This window comes from Nerophis ophidion, linkage group LG05, assembly GCF_033978795.1.
Source record: "Nerophis ophidion isolate RoL-2023_Sa linkage group LG05, RoL_Noph_v1.0, whole genome shotgun sequence".
Classification (NCBI taxonomy): domain Eukaryota; kingdom Metazoa; phylum Chordata; class Actinopteri; order Syngnathiformes; family Syngnathidae; genus Nerophis; species Nerophis ophidion.
In genome coordinates, this window is record NC_084615.1 from 59351478 (window position 1) to 59367903 (window position 16426).

Consider the following 16426-nt stretch of genomic DNA (forward strand, 5'->3'; position numbering starts at 1 on the left):
GAAGAAGAGATATGGCGACGACGAGTAAGGAAAAGAAGTACGCTTGCAAGGTCCAAAATGATTGGAAAAAAATAATTTCGGTTCATCCAAGACAGCTCAAAGAGGAAGGGGTTTGCTGCCTGCAAATTCAAATTTTGTAGATCAGACTTCTCCATTGAACACGGTGGCCGAACGGATATACTCAATCATGAAGGGATTTTTATATATATATACACTGTATGTATATATATATATATATATATATATATATATATATATATATATATATATATATAGACATACTCAACAACTCCCCCCATCTCCCGAATTCGGAGGTCTCAAGGTTGGCAAGTATAATCAGAGTGCACTTAAAACTCTGACAAAAAAAAAAAATAGGTCAAAATCACATGTCTAATGTAAAGAACGTTGGTTTTCCGGTCCTTAGCTTCCTGGAAATGTGGCCGCCAAAACAAGGTAATTGAATAAATGCTTGATTATAACGAGCTAACGGCATCAGTGCGCACACAAAGGCTCTCTCATAATATCTTTCTTCCTGCGCTCACTAGTCGCGATGCATTCCAAAGACTTTGCAACTGCCGGAAAATACAACTCTTCAAGCAGGATTGAACCAACATTAACGCAGGAATTTTTGAAAATACACTTTTCCATTAAACTAGTGTTTTTAATAAGGGCGGTAAAGCTCGGTTGCTAGAGCGGCCGTGTCAGCAACTTGAGGGTTGCAGGTTCGATACTCGCTTCCGCAATCCTAGTCACTGGCGTTGTGTGCTTGGGCAAGACACTTTACCCACATGCTCCTAGTGCCACCCACACTGGTTTAAAAATGTAACTTAGATATTGGGTTTCACTATGTAAAGCGCTTTGAGTCACTAGAGAAAAGCGCTATATAAATATAATTCACTTTACAAGTGTCAAAAAAATACACATTAAACGTTCACTGCCTGCCAAATCATTAAAAACTTTTCTTTAAAACTAGCGCACACCTAATGTTTTTTTTATCTAGCACATGCACGAGCATGAATGGAAGGTGGCGTGAGGCCTGCGATGTTTGGTGTGCTTTGAATATTGGCCTGTGTTTGACAATCATGGTCTAAGCTCACCTAAAATGTTCTTTTATGAAACATATATATTAAATATCAGTGATGGGCATTAACACGTAATATGTAGTAAAAGCAATATCCAGCACAAGCCTGTGCCCCTGGAGAGGAGGTCAAGACTGAGGCCAAGTAAAAAAAAATCTCATAGTCATAGAACACATAATCATATTAAAGACATAAAATGGCAGCGCTGATGCAACCAGCCACTTCTACATACAGCCAGAAAAGTAAAACAACAACAAAAACCCAACATATACACTGTGGTGGCCTCTGCGGTGTTCCACACCATCTTCTGCTGGGGTGGGAGGAGCATGGCCAGAGACAGGAGCAGACCCAACAAAGCAACCAAGAGAGCTGACTCCACGCTCGGCCGCCCACTAACTCTCGGCCAGTGTCCAGTCCGCATGGATGAGCGAGGATGCGTCTAAGGAGACTGAGGTGTCCGATGCCTGCTCATTCAGCCAAGACCCTGAGAAGCTTGAGCGTCAGCGGCGCTCAGCGCCAGCGCCGCAGCCTTATCTCTTCACCAAATGAGTCACAATTGGCAAAGTTTAGGGCGAATTATTACGGACTGGCCAATCAGAGGAAAGGTATGGCAGGATATTGAAAACAGGAAGTAAAATCATAACAGACACCCACTCATGTCACATGACGACGAGGGAGTCGGAGACAGAGGGACGCTTCAAACTGACAACTCAAAACAAAAAAAGAATCATACTTGAGAATGTCAGAAGAATTCTGTCATGCAGATTAAATTTTTCCTTTAGTGATAAAGACGACATCCAGGAAAACCACACTTGTCCTTGGCCATATTTAAACACATGTATGCGTTTAGAGAACACAATGGCCAAAACCTTAGTTTTTAGTTGTTTACACTGTAAACCAAAATCACAACTGTTTTCTTCATCCAAGACGTCCGACGCATATTTAGGAACACACAGGAAGGTGAGTTGAGTTCATGAAAAGTTTTACTGCACATAACCATTACCAACTGTTTCCAAACAACACACAGCATTGTTTTGATTTTTGATCATGATATAGATAGATGCTGCACTTTTACTGTAGACAGAAAAATGTATGACATTTTAGGGGTGGGCCAAAGAAAAGGCAAACTTAAATAAACACATACAGTGGGGTGCAGGGACCCCTAGAGGTAGTTGTAGGGTGTCCCCAGCTAAATGACAGATAGTTAAAGGGGAACATTATCACCAGACCTATGTAAGCGTCAATATATACCTTGATGTTGCAGGAAAAAGACCATATGTTTTTTTAACCGATTTCCTCACTCTAAAAGGTTGAATTTGGCGATTTGTACGCCTTTCAATTGTTCGCTGTCGGAGCGATGACCTTTCACCCGTGACGTTACAATGGGAAGCAATCCGCCATTTTGTCAAACACATTACACACACAAGTCAAATCAACTCTGTTATTTTCCGTTTTTTCGAGTGTTTTCCGTACCTTGGAGACATCATGCCTCGTCGGTGTGTTGTCGGAGGGTGTAACAACACGAACAGGGACAGATTCAAGTTGACCTACGTGGAGTGTGCATCGATTAGCACGGCATTTTAATCAAAGCTAACATGCTTTTTAGGCTAGCTGTATGCACATATTGCATCGTTATGCTTCATTTGTAGCTATATTTGCATCCAGCCTTTCCCTACACCCACATTTAATGCCAAACAAACACATACCAATCGACAAATTCAAGTACACCAGTGGTCAAAAGATGCGAAAGTCCCTCGTTCTGCACATTTTACCGACGACAGCTACGCTACGACAGATGGCACAGAGATGTGTGGATATCCTGCGACACTCAAAGCAGATGCTTTTCCAACGATAAAGTCAACAAAATCACAAAGGTGAGTTTTGTTGATGTTATTGAATTATGTGCTAATCAGACATATTTGGTCATGGCATGAGTGCCAGTTAATCGATGCTAACATGCTATTTAGGCTAGCTGTATGTACATTTGTAGCTATATTTGCATCCAGCCTTTCCCTCCACCCACATTTAATGCCAAACAAACACTTACCAATCAACGGATTTGAGTTGCTCCAGTGGTCAAAAGATGCAATCGTTGGTTAGGAAGCGATCGCCGAATAGCTTCAATAGCTATTCACTCAATAGCTTCAGTTTCTTCTTCATTTTCGTTTTCGCTATCTGCCTCCACACTCCAACCATCCGTTTCAATAGATGCGTAATCTGTTGAATTGCTTAAGCCGCTAAAACCCGAGTCTGAATCCGAGCTAATGTCGCTATGTCTTGCTGTTCTATCCGCCATGTTTGTTTGTATTGGCGTCACTATGTGACGTCACAGGAAAATGGACGGGTGGATTTACAGATAGCGAAAATCAGGCACTTAAAAGCCTTTTTTCGGGATATTAATGATGGGTAAAATTTGGAAAAAAACTTCGAAAAATAAAATAAGCCACTGGGAACTGATTTTTATTGGTTTTAACCCTTCTGAAATTGTGATAATGTTCCCCTTTAATAGTAACGGACCCTTACTGGGTCCATTTGTACACTCTCAGTTACATTAACATTGATATTAAATGGGGGTCTTCAGCTTAATGCATGTCATATTGGGGGTCATAACATATGTAGCTTTGATATAGAAAGCTACTTCTGCCATGTAGCTTGAAGTGTAGCTTGCGACAATTCTCCGGGGATAGCTTCCCTTGTAGCTTAGCTACATTTAATCGAAAGCAACTTGTAGCTTAGTTTACTATATTTTCCAAGTAGCTTGCCCTTCACTGTTAAATAGATAAAACCATGTTTTGCATAACCAAAGTCCAAAGCACAAACTCCCCTACCCCTGATTTTAGATTTCGCTCCTCAGCCTCGTCAGCTGGCGGAGGACAATTTTAGACTGGACACAGTCACCTGATCCCGGCCTGCCAATCAAATCTGAGAGGCCACTGTTGCATCATGAAGGCACTTGAGTGTTGCTGCACTACATTCCTTGTCTATCTGTGATAATCAAACATTCCAAACAAATCACCGAATCAGGTCTTCAACTTCCTGTCTAATCAAACCACTGACAACTGAACAGTGGCGTTGGCCGATACTACAGGTTTTGGTGTCCATCCGATACCAATTCCAATACTTTTGACTTGGATATTTTTCAAAATCATTGAATATCTTTGGGATTATTGCCCCTCATTTGTTGATTGTGATTATTGATATCAGTATCGATGTATGGTATCGGATTCATTTGATTGATCTCCCCAACTCTACCAAACATGTCAATTATTGCATTTGACATCTAACCATCAATCAAAACAACTCACATATCCTCTGAAGAATCAGCTTCCTCTGTAGTAGACATTTGTTTTTGGTCTTTTGTCAGAGTTACACTATTTGGCATTTTTATGCAAAACACAAAAGTCCACTGCAGAAGGCCTTCGGATATGAAGCATTATTTCATGACTCAATGCAACACCACCATGCTTTGCCGCTTACCGTCAAGTGAAAAAAAAAAGAAAAAAAAAAGTGTATTGATCCAACAGGAAGTGCCAATGATCCCAGTTGTGAAGTGTGGTGTGTGAGTGTGCGGTCACGGCCTGCAGGGTAAGCGGACTGGGACACACAAACACACTGAGATGTGTGCGTGCATGAGAGTGGGGGGTTGCGGGGAATCTGAGGCTGCTGTTGCTGGTTGGGGGCAGCTGGAGAGGCAAATTTAGAGCACAGCATCGTAACGAGGGACAAACTGGGCCCTGGGTTTTGCTCTCATGAGTAGGTGTGACCAATCACTTTGCTGCTCTTTTCACGGAATCGTCTCAAATATGATTGCATAAAAATGCCAAGCCGCAGACGCGGTGACCTCATAACAACCACGAGTTTGTGAGCCAGGCCAAGAAAGCTGCGACTGGTGGCAGCAATTTTTCACGGGTATTTTTGCTGCCTGCAAAAAGAGAGAGAGAGAGAGACACTTTGAAGTCATGAATGACTTTGTCATTACAATCTTGGTGTTGCCACTGAACCGCACCACACAAAGCAGCCATTCAGTCCTGCAAATTCATCTCAGGTGACGGTCACTAGGAAAAAGTCCATGACATCCTGAGAACTGGCGTCCTCTGCAGTCGATATTTGTTTTTTTTCATTTGTCAGTTGCACATTTCAAAAATTAACAGTTATGCGAAACAAATCTCCACTGCAGAGGACGCTGACTCCCGTGAGGATAAAGAAACACTTATATTTGTGTGGGATTTCCTTCACGTTTTTTTCTTCCCACATTTTTAGCTTTATCGTATGACAATTGCAGTATTTTTTCAGACCATTAGGCGCATTTTTTTCTGTACATTTAAAACATTTCCTTGTGGTCTACATCGAGGGTAACCAAATATTTTTTCCACCAGCGACCGGTTTAACGTATGCATTATTTCCACGTGTGGCGAATGAAAATAGCAAAAAAAAAAATATCATGAAACATCAACTATTAGAATAATTACGTTTAAAGGCCTACTGAAACCCACTACTACCGACCACGCAGTCTGATAGTTTATATATCAATGATGAAATATTAACATTGCAACACATGCCAATACGGCCTTTCTAGTTTACTAAATTGCAATTTTAAATTTCTTGTTGAAAATGTCGCGGAATGATGACGCGCGCACGTGACGTCACATTCTGTCCGGAAATATTAGCGCAGCACCATTTGCGGCTAAACGTTGTCTCTTTTCATGGCGCAATTAAACAGTATTCTGGACATCAGTGTGGCTGAATCTTTTGCAATTTGTTCAATTAATAACGGAGAAGTCAAAGTAGAAAGATGGAGTTGGAAAGCTTTAGCCTTTAGCCACACAAACGCACTGTGATACCTTGTTTAAAATTCCCGGACGTGAAGCTTTACTATGGATCACAGCGGTCAAGCGAACATGGATCCCGACCACTTGTTAACCGGCAGGTTTCGGTGAGAAAATTGTGGTAAAAAGTCGCCTCTTACCGGAGATCTGTGGAGTTTGCGCCGTCCTTGCAGCTGACGTCGACTTCCCTCAGACACTGGCCTCAAGACACCCGTGGACACACCCCTCCGACTATCAGGTACTATTTAATCTCACTAAAACACTAGCGACACAATAGAAAGATAAGGGATTTCCCAGAATTATCCTAGTGAATGTGTCTAAAAACATCTGAATCCGTCCCAACGCAATCGCCTTTTTTTTTAACTTAATTTTTTATTCATTTATTTTTTTCTAGTCCTTCGCTATCAATATCATCATCCACAAATCTTTCATCCTCGCTCAAATTAATGGGGAAATTGTCGTTTTCTCGGCCCGAATAGCTCTTGCTGCTGGAGGCTCCCATTAAAAACAATGTGAATATGTGAGGAGCACTCACCCTTGTGACGTCATTGTCTGCGACTTCCGGTACAGGCGAGGCTTTTTTATCAGCACCAAAAGATGCAAACTTTATCGTCGATGTTCTCTACTAAATCCTTTCAGCAAAAACATGGCAATATCACGAAATGATCAAGTATGACACATAGAATGGACCTGCTATCCCCGTTTAAATAAGAAAATCTCATTTCAGTAGGCCTTTAAGTTATCACACAACTCTTATGCTTAAAGGCCGTTGCTATAGTTATTATCAATTGTGCTGAAGTTGTACTTTTCTATCTGTGCAAAGAGACAACTTGCAAATCCAAGATTGCAAGTGTTTGTGTCCAGAACATCGAGTACCGTGACGCAGACAAAGCTGAGACAGGGCGATATCACGAGTGTCAGCACGTTTGCATTTCTGAATAATCATATATTGTGTCCAACTGGGGCTGCTGAAATTACCCCCCTTCCTCCAAAAACAGCCTCAGTGATGTAACCAGGGACCTCCCAAATAAATAGAGGAGAACGTGGGTCCAAACCTTAGAGCGTGGGTTGGGTCTGTAACTAACACTACAGCCCAAAACGTCTCTCCTCATTGAGCGAAGTTGAACTCTGTCTCTGCATGATTCCTTGCTTCTTGTCTGTTTAATAGATGTCATTAGTGTTTGAACCTAACATCAACTCACTATAATGGTGAAGTCGTAATATGAAGGAGTTGTAATATACAACACAAGTTGGAGAAAATGTGATGGTTTATAAATTAATTATAAACTACTTTGGTCAACATTTTGCATAGATTATGTTTTACAGACCATCTTCAGGTCGCTTTCTGACCGTCTCTTCAGGATGCGCTCTTTGGTGGTGGGTCTTATTTACGTGGCTCCACTTCGACAGCGTCTTCATTCCGTCGTCCCTGTTGTAGTTTTTAGCACTTACATAGCGAGTCTACTGACAAATATAAGTTACAACTGTATGTTACTTTGTATTGAAAATGGAAACAGTGGAGGATGAATGCCCCACAACAAGAGGGCAGAGAAAAATAGTTTATTGACCATGGCGTCTGTCTACAATAGTGGACGAGCGCACATTTTCAGGACTTATGCAGATTCCAAATACACATCAGCAGTACCAGAAGGTAAGAAAAGTTGGTTTTGTATAATAGGTCGAAGAAGAGTGTGTGACTCTGATTACCCCCAATATAAATATAATTTGTGTAATTTGCATACAGTAGCCCGCTCACAGCCAGATTAAAGTTTAATGTGAAAACGATGTATAATTGGGTTGATACAATCTTTTATATTTTAACAAGCCAACGCTGTTAAAAAGGATACAAAAGACTTTGACTTCTGTTTGATTACTTAATTTATTATTGGAACACAGGAAAGCACTGTCAGACCTGACAGATAGACTCCACGTGGCCCCTGAGCTCCACCCAGCCCGTCTAACTGTGCAGGAGTACCAGGCATACTTGTCAACCCTCCCGGATTTTCCGGGAGACTCCGAAATTCAGCGCCTCTCCGGAAAACCTCCCGGGACAAATTTTCTCCTGAAATTCAGGCGGAGCTGGAGGCCACGCCCCCTTCAGCTCAATGCGGACCTGAGTGAGGACAGCCCGTTTTCACGTCCGCTTTCCCACATTATAAACAGTGTGTCTGCCCAATGACGTTATAACTGTAGAATGATCGAGGGCGAGTTCTTGATTTCTTATGTGGGTTTATTGTTAGGGAGTTTCATTAACGTCCCCCCAGCGCAGTAACAACACACAACAACAGCAGTTACGTTTACGTCTACCGTAAAGCAGTTTGTCTGCCGTAAACAGCATGTGACAATGTTAAACATGACAATACTGCCATCTACTGTACATGCACCACAACACCTCCAGGCAACTGCAACCCTTTACTAATCCTCCTCCATTCACATCCCATCTCCCCAGATTGTAAATAACCTAATGTAAATAATCAAATGTATTTCTAATGTATGTACTTGTTCTTATGCTATCTGAACTCACTATGTTCTCTGCTGGCTGTACATATCCTACTAAGTAAGACCTACACTTTTTCAATGTCCATTTCTCTGTTGATGCAATTGTTGATGACTGAAGTACTGATATCAACCAAAACTCCTCATCCCACCTCCGGATTGTAAATAATTCAATGTATATACCATGATGATTAACTTGTGTGATGACTGTATTATGCTGATAGTATGTATTTGTACCATGAATTGATTAACGTGGACCCCCACTTAAACAAGTTGAAAAACGTATTGCGGTGTTACCCTTTAGTGGTCAATTGTACGGAATATGTACTGTACTGTGTAATCTTCTAATAAAAGTTTCAATCAATCATGCATATGAGACAATAACATCTACGGCTTGCACACAACAGCTGTAAATATACTCCTCCCCTCTTAACCACACCCCCCTCCCGAAATCTGAGGTCTCAATGTTTGCAAGTATGGTCCCAGGAATACATCATGGCATTAATAGGTAGCAAAATAATTGCAGAGAAAAATAATAAATGTCCTCACAAATAAATGCATTGGAAAAAAAAGGGGAGTTTTGTGTCCTTACCTTGCAAGTAAGGCTGTCCTCCTCAATTATTTTCTGTTACGCCCCCCATGGGAAGAAAATAACATATTTTGCTCCGTCCCACTCTGCGCCGCTATTGTAAATGGAATAATTTGTCTCTAAATTTGTTATAAGTACACCTCTGCATTACATTGTATCCTTATTAACATGAAAGAAAACGGAAATGTAGATCAATTTACAACAAAGAATACCTTAACTAAAATAGTTTCGTCTGCAACAGAAAATATTTAAAATGCATTAATTTGCTTGAAATAAAAAAAAATCCTTATTTAAACTAATTGTTAAATGATAAATAAATGGGTTGTACTTGTATAGCGCTTTTCTACCTTCAAGGTACTCAAAGCGCTTTGACACTACTTCCACATTTACCCATTCACACACACATTCACACACTGATGGAGGGAGCTGCCATGCAAGGCGCCAACCAGCACCCATCAGGAGCAAGGGTGAAGTGTCTTGCTCAGGACACAACGGACGTGACGAGGTTGGTACTAGGTGGGAATTGAACCAGGGACGCTCGGGTTGCGCACGGCCACTCTCCCACTGCGCCACGCCGTCCCATTGTTGACCATCTTGAACCATTTGGAAGTGAATAATACAATTAAACAAACTCAATGAATAAGAATACATTTAAATTGATCAGCAACATTAACTCAGGAGCACAATTTATTAAACACTTAAACTCACAAAACAAAAAATTAATAAAACTCACAAAACAAAAAAATAATAAAACAATTTGTGCAATTTTTTTAAATTTACAAGCAGGTTTTGCAGTGCAGCTTTTCAAAACAGTTTGGTGCATGATACTGATAAAGCATGTTCCCCGAGGTCACACGTCCAGTCTGCGACCCCCCCCCCCCCCCCCCCCCCATTTGAGAAGGACTCAGTCAAGGTGCCTCTGAAGTTCATTTTGTGCAATTCATTGTATCTCCCGAGTAGAGATGTATATCGTTAGGATTAAATCGATACCGATACAAATATTGGTATTTCTCTTTGATACCGGAATTCATCGGTACTCTTATGGGTACCATATCCATCCATCCATTCATTTTCTACCGCTTATTCCCTTTGGGGTCGCAGGGGTCCCATATGTTACAGTTTAATTGCATGTTATTTCCTACATGTGTTCTGTGTAAGTTTAGGTGACCTGAGTGTTAATTTAGTTAAAATTTTGTACTCAAACTAAAATTTGACTACCAATTTCTCGTAGTAACTGAAGTCATTTGTAACCCGATGACCGCCTGCAAACAGTTGAACATGTTTTAAGTTGACATTCCACGGACCGGCTGGATCAAGTCCGCGTACGGAGTTGTCGACATAAGCAGAAATAACACATAAACTTGCGTACAGAGACATAAGCAATAACGATTGAACATATTTATTCTTGTCATTGCGCTTCTTAGCATACAAACACGCATCAGCATGTTGTTACTTCCAAGCAATCACATGCAGATCCAGTGCAAAAATTAAACAGAGTAAGGAGAATATACTGTATGCTCTAACAGTAAATGTGTATTCTTTTTACATAAAAATCACAATTGCCTGTCAGGGTAAAGAAAAAAAAAAAGTTTTTACAGTAAAAGTAAAAAAAACAACACAATCTACTTGGTCACTTTAAGGCTTATTCACAACTGCCATAATTTTTTTTGTATAAAATCAAAGTGATAATCCAGTTTGCTGCACTAGTTCCTAATTATATATAAAAAAATGTTACAGAAAAATGTTCGATTTGTTTGTGAGCATCTTAACACAACATTCACGGTCTTTTCTGGTAACTAAACCCAAAGCCAACAAACAACTTCCATATTTTCTTTCCCACGTACATCGCTCACAGGGCTCCACAATACAACACTGTGCAGGGAATGCAGCTTTGGAAGAAAGTCGAGATACTGTACATCAAAACCCAATGTTAACGTGTAAATCGTGTATTCCGGTTGATAACTGTCAACATTCTGAAAAATATCAACATTGTTTCTATGAAGCAAAGAGGAGAGACTGCATTCTTAGGACTAACAGAAGCTGAGAGATGCAACAGCACACTAACACAGCTGGTTTGGGGGGGGGAGAAGAACAAGAAGTGGGAATAAAGACAAGAAGAATGTGAGCTTGAGGAAGATTAAAGTGAATCTGGAGGAGGGAGCACATTTGATGTGTAGGCGGAAGTGGAGGAAGGAGACGTGATCGTCATGCATCATGGACTAAAGCAGTGATACACTTTGTGTTGCAGCTTCAAAATGATGAAACGTCACAGGAAAGTTTGCTGCCCAAAATGGCCATCCATCCATCCATTTCCTACCGCCTATTCCCTTTCGCGGTCGCGGGGGGCGCTGGCGCCCATCTCAGCTACAATCGGGCGGAAGGCGGGGTACACCCTGGACAAGTCGCCACCTCATCGCAGGGCCAACAAATAGACAGACAACATTCACAAACTAAGGCCAATTTAGTGTTGCCAATCAACCTATCCCCAGGCGCATGTCTTTGGAAGAGGGAGGAAGCCGGAGTACCCGGAGGGAACCCACGCATTCACGGGGAGAACATGCAAACTCCACACAGAAAGATCCTCAGCCTGGAATTGAACCCAGGACTGCAGGACCTTCGTATTGTGAGGCAGACGCACTAACCCCTCCTCCACCGTGAAGCCCGCCAAACATGGCACATTTTAGAATTGTTTCCCATGACATAATGTCCATATATTGTATGACAATTTTTATACAATTTGACTTTTTTGACCAACAAGTATTCATGGCTATACTGTGTGTCAACTTCCATTCAGAATATCAATCTTAGCATGTCGTCCTCTGGAAGCGAACAGAGCAACACTCCTCTTTTCCAGTGTCAAACTTCCTCACATAACCAGCTGGAAATACAAATAACAAAATAAACTGGTCGTGAAAAACATTTGGCACATATTTCTGAAAGCAACACAACTTTAAACATGGAGGAGTGTTACACACATCATTCATTTGTTTGAGTGAGAAATGAAGAATATGAGTTTCCCATATTAGAAAGTCACTTTCAAGTTAGATCTTTTTTTTCAGGCATTGAATCATCCAGTTAATTATAGAACAAAAAGTCAGATAAAACTTCCAACCTCTGCACATTAATTTTGAACACAAATAATATAAGAATGACACTTGGTGTCATTTTTACAATCAGAAAAGCATAAAAAATCATATACTATACATCCTTAAAGGCCTACTGAAACCCAGTACTACCCACCATGCAGTCTGATAGTTTATATATCAGTGATGAAATATTAACATTGCAACACATGCCAATACGGCCTTTTTATTTTACTAAATTGCAATTTTAAATTTCCCGGGAGTTTCTTCTATTATATCCATTTATCTATTTCATTCTGTCATGATCCGTGATCAAGTTTTTGGTATGTTCGGTTAGTTTTGGACTCCCTCAGTTCCTGTTTTGTGCACCCTTGAGTTTGTTTTGTTACCATGGTTGTTTATTATTTTCACCTGCCTCTGATTGATGTTGAGGACACTCACCTGTTCCCCGAACACTAATCAGACGCATTATTTAAGCCTGCCTTTGCCGGTCAGTCGACCTGGCTTCTTTGTTTGCTTATGCGACAGCTATGTGAGTATTCCTTGTCTTTTTGCCTATGCTAAGTGTTGGCGTTCGCTTCGAGTGCGATCGGCATATTTTTCCTCTGGCTTGTTTTCAGTTTTTGGTACTTGTTTTGAGTTCTACAAATAAATGATGTTACTAATTGTACGTCCTGTCCGGAGTGGTCCGTTTGCATCCCGGGGGAACAAACCTCCCAGGAAGCTGCGACCCCCCGCACATAACACATCCATCATTTATATGTCTTTCACTTTTATTTCTTCATGTAATTATTTAAAAAATATGTTTTGTTAATATTTTGGGGTGTTTGAAATGAATGATTTTCGCCTGAAGGATTTCAAAAAGGAACCGAGGTACCACTGTTTTAGAAAGAAAATGGAGTTTGACAGTTAATAATGAGTTTTGTCTGTGAATAGTTCCAGCAATTCTAAAGGTTGACAAGCAAAAATGAAGGGATATTAAAAAGGCTCAATGTAAAACCTGCTAATCCATCCTAAGGTATTAATTTCTTAACACTGACTGGTCTGTGAAGTGCATGGATAATGTTTCTATTTGTCCAGCTTTTACTCCTTCAGTAGCAGAAACTGTGAACTCCTGTGAGGGTCGATGACAGGTAATCCAGACAAGATGCATGCAGAACAGCTGCTGTGTGGAAAGGCGAGAAAAAACAAATCCAGTGAAGGCGTAGGACTGAGTCTTTGGGCCAGATAAGGTCCAAAGCAGATTAGCTCCAAGACGCTGTCAGTGTGTGTTCTTTGCCTCGTCTCACATCCGTAAGGTGTGACAAACCGTCAGGACAAGTGAGAAAAATCGAGCATGATGATGGCCGGCACAAGCAGCTGATGCCTGTGTCACAGGTCCACCTGTCACCAGTTGAACAGAGAGTTCTGACCCAACGTCATGAAGTAAATCTGACTGCTGCCTCCTGACTGCACTGACGCAAAGAAGACCTACAACAGGAGAAAGAACCACATCACATAATCAAATTATTGTTGTTTTACTTCAACTATTACTCATTTTGTTTATGTTATTACTAGGGCTGCGAATCTTTGGGTGTCCCACGATTCGATCCAATATCGATTCTTGGGTCAGGATTCGATAATATATCAATTTTTTCGATGCGATTCTCGATTCAAAAACAATATTTTTCCTATTCAAAATGATTCTGTATTCATTCAATAAATAGGATTTCAGCAGGATCTACCCCAGTCTGCTGACATGCAAGCAGAGTAGTATATTAAAAAAAAAAAAAAGCTTTTATAATTGTAAAGGACAATGTTTTATCAACTGATTGCAATAATGTAAATTTGTTTTAACTATTAAACGAACCAAAAATATGACTTATTTTACTTTTGTGAAAATATTGGACACTGTGTTGTCAAGCTTATGAAGATGCGATGCAAGTGTAAGCCACTGTGACACTATTGTTCTTTTTTTATTTTTATTTTAATAAATGTCTAATGATAATGTCAGTGAGGGATTTTTAATCACTGCTATGCTGAAATCATAACTAATATTGATACTGTTGTTGACAATATTCATTTTTGTTTCACTACTTTTGGTTTGTTCTGTGTCGTGTTTGTGTCTTCTCTCCATTGCTCTGTTTATTGCAGTTCTGAGTGTTGCTGGGTCAGGTTTGGTTTTGGAATTGGATTGCATTGTTATGGTATTGCTGTGTAGTGGTTTGTTGGATTGATTTAAAAAAAAATAAAAAAATTAAAAAAAATAATAAAAAAATCGATTTTTTAAAAATGAGAATCAATTCTGAATCGCACAACGTATTCGATTTGATTCGTATTCGAATCAATTTTTTCCCACACCCCTAGTTATTACACATATTGGTGTGTATCTTTATTATTGTATTGTGTACTGTGTAGGTGACAAATGTTCATGTAACTCATATATCTGGTTTATAGATCAAGGTTCTACTGCCTTTAACTGCAACTCCTGATACTGGAAAATACCAACCTACCTTATCATTTCTTTCACACAAGAACTTGAGTTTCTGAGCCTTTTTGTGCATGAAAACTCCCTCCAGGTTTCCTGTGATGGCAGACCTGAGCTCGATAGCCTTCTCTCCCCAACCCATAACCTGGTTGGACTGCAGGTAGGCTACACAAACAAGGACATTATAAAGCATTGTTCAATTATTAACTATCATGCCGGTCAAATGTCATATACTTCATTTACTCCACAATAATCCCCGTAAAGGCAGAATTAATGTGTGCAAGCAATCAAGAACACAAATGAGTCACACGAAGCTCACCAACAGATGCGGGCATCTCTCCCCATTGCAAAACCGTATCCTTGGTGATGCGGCCGTAGGTGTCAATGTAGACACCTTCATCTTCATAGCAAACAAGAACCTCTGTACCAGCACTGTTTGGCAAAATAATGATGGCATGGGGATGGATGGTACCCGGGATCTGTAAACACACACACACATTAAGAACTTAATTTAATGAGTAAAAAAATGTAAGTAAAAAACAAACAAACAAACAATAGTTCAGAATCAACTGGTGTCAATCAATGAGTTTTTGTCATATGCACTGCAACACCCTTGACCACACAGCAAAAAAGTACATTCTATTTCTGAATTCAGATAGGAAAATACATAATTTTTGCTACATGTCAGACTAAATATTGGGTAACATGTACTAAAAGTACTTAAAATAACCAAAGTAATCGAGAAACAAAAACAAAGTAAAATCTAAAATTGAAATTACATGTTTTTTTACTTGGTTTTAATTTTGACTTATGTCAGGAAATTATTTGATCACTGGGATTTGTCTGTTCATAAATTAGCTAATTGGCAAAATAACTTAAAAGTTAATGTGCATATTTTGCTGAAACTTTCAGTAATTGGGAAAAGAAAATAAAGATTTGATTTTGGGGGTGACCTGGATAATTTGTATTACTTTACCTTACGTTTATGTTACGAGCCTCAACTTCTGTGTATGACTGTATGTGCATGCACTGTGCATTGTGGTTCCAAACATGTGTCCATAACTTATCAAAAATACAATTTTGGACAGTAAACACGAGTCTATATTAGAACCTAGTTACATCACACAGAGTAGGACTACAATATGTATTGGCCGCACAAGCCTCAACCGCTCGTACTGTAACGTCTACTTGGACGTTGTAAGGATGACAAGGAGGTATAAAAGTGAAGTGAATTATATTTATATAGTGCTTTTTCTCTAGTGACTCAAAGCGCTTTTTACATAGTGAAACCCAATATCTAATTTTTACATTTAAACCAGTGTGGGTGGCACTGGGAGCAGGTGGGTAAAGTGTCTTGCCCAAGGACACAACGGCAGTGACTAGGATGGCGGAAGCGGGGATCGAACCTGCAACCCTCAAGTTGCTAGCACAGCCGCTCTACCAACTGAGCTATATTATTGTATTATTACTGTAGCTATATATAAAGCTACAATAATAACCAAGCATAAGACCAGAATCAACACTTGTCTTGCCACTTCTACCTCCTCCTTCTACAAAAAACAGAGGGATGAAGACCTCCTGTTATTACTGTTTCATTTACTTGTTTTATCTAATAGTTTTAAAAATCAATTTCATCCCTTTCATGTGTTTTATGTAGAGTGTAAATGTTTTAGGTGTTAATTTAGGTATGATATCCAACTTAGACTAAACTTTGACTTACATCACAGTCTAGGAATGAATTAAGTTAAGCTAAATTAAGCTAAAAACACATTGTATGTGTAATACTGTAATACTGCAGGGGAATGATGAAATGAGCAAAGTGAAAATGTAAAAGTCAGATAAAGAAAATCGGAAAAAAGCAGTCATTAAAAACCCTTAAAGAAGCA

General features: G+C 39.9%; 1 protein-coding gene and 1 pseudogene across 2 annotated transcripts in view; both read right to left on the reverse strand.

The window, feature by feature from the left end:
• myot (myotilin) overlaps nt 1–4710 on the reverse strand; it is a 74814-nt gene extending 70104 nt beyond the window's left edge. Inside the window, exon 1 of one of the 2 annotated variants that reach the window (XR_009806910.1) lies at nt 4557–4710. The gene's annotated coding sequence lies outside the window, so the exon portion shown is untranslated. The remainder of the gene's footprint in view (nt 1–4556) is intronic. The other variant, XM_061901654.1, reaches the window with a different exon arrangement.
• Nucleotides 4711–10373: 5663 nt separating this feature from the next.
• LOC133553444 (mitogen-activated protein kinase kinase kinase kinase 4-like) overlaps nt 10374–16426 on the reverse strand; it is a 96066-nt pseudogene continuing 90013 nt past the window's right edge.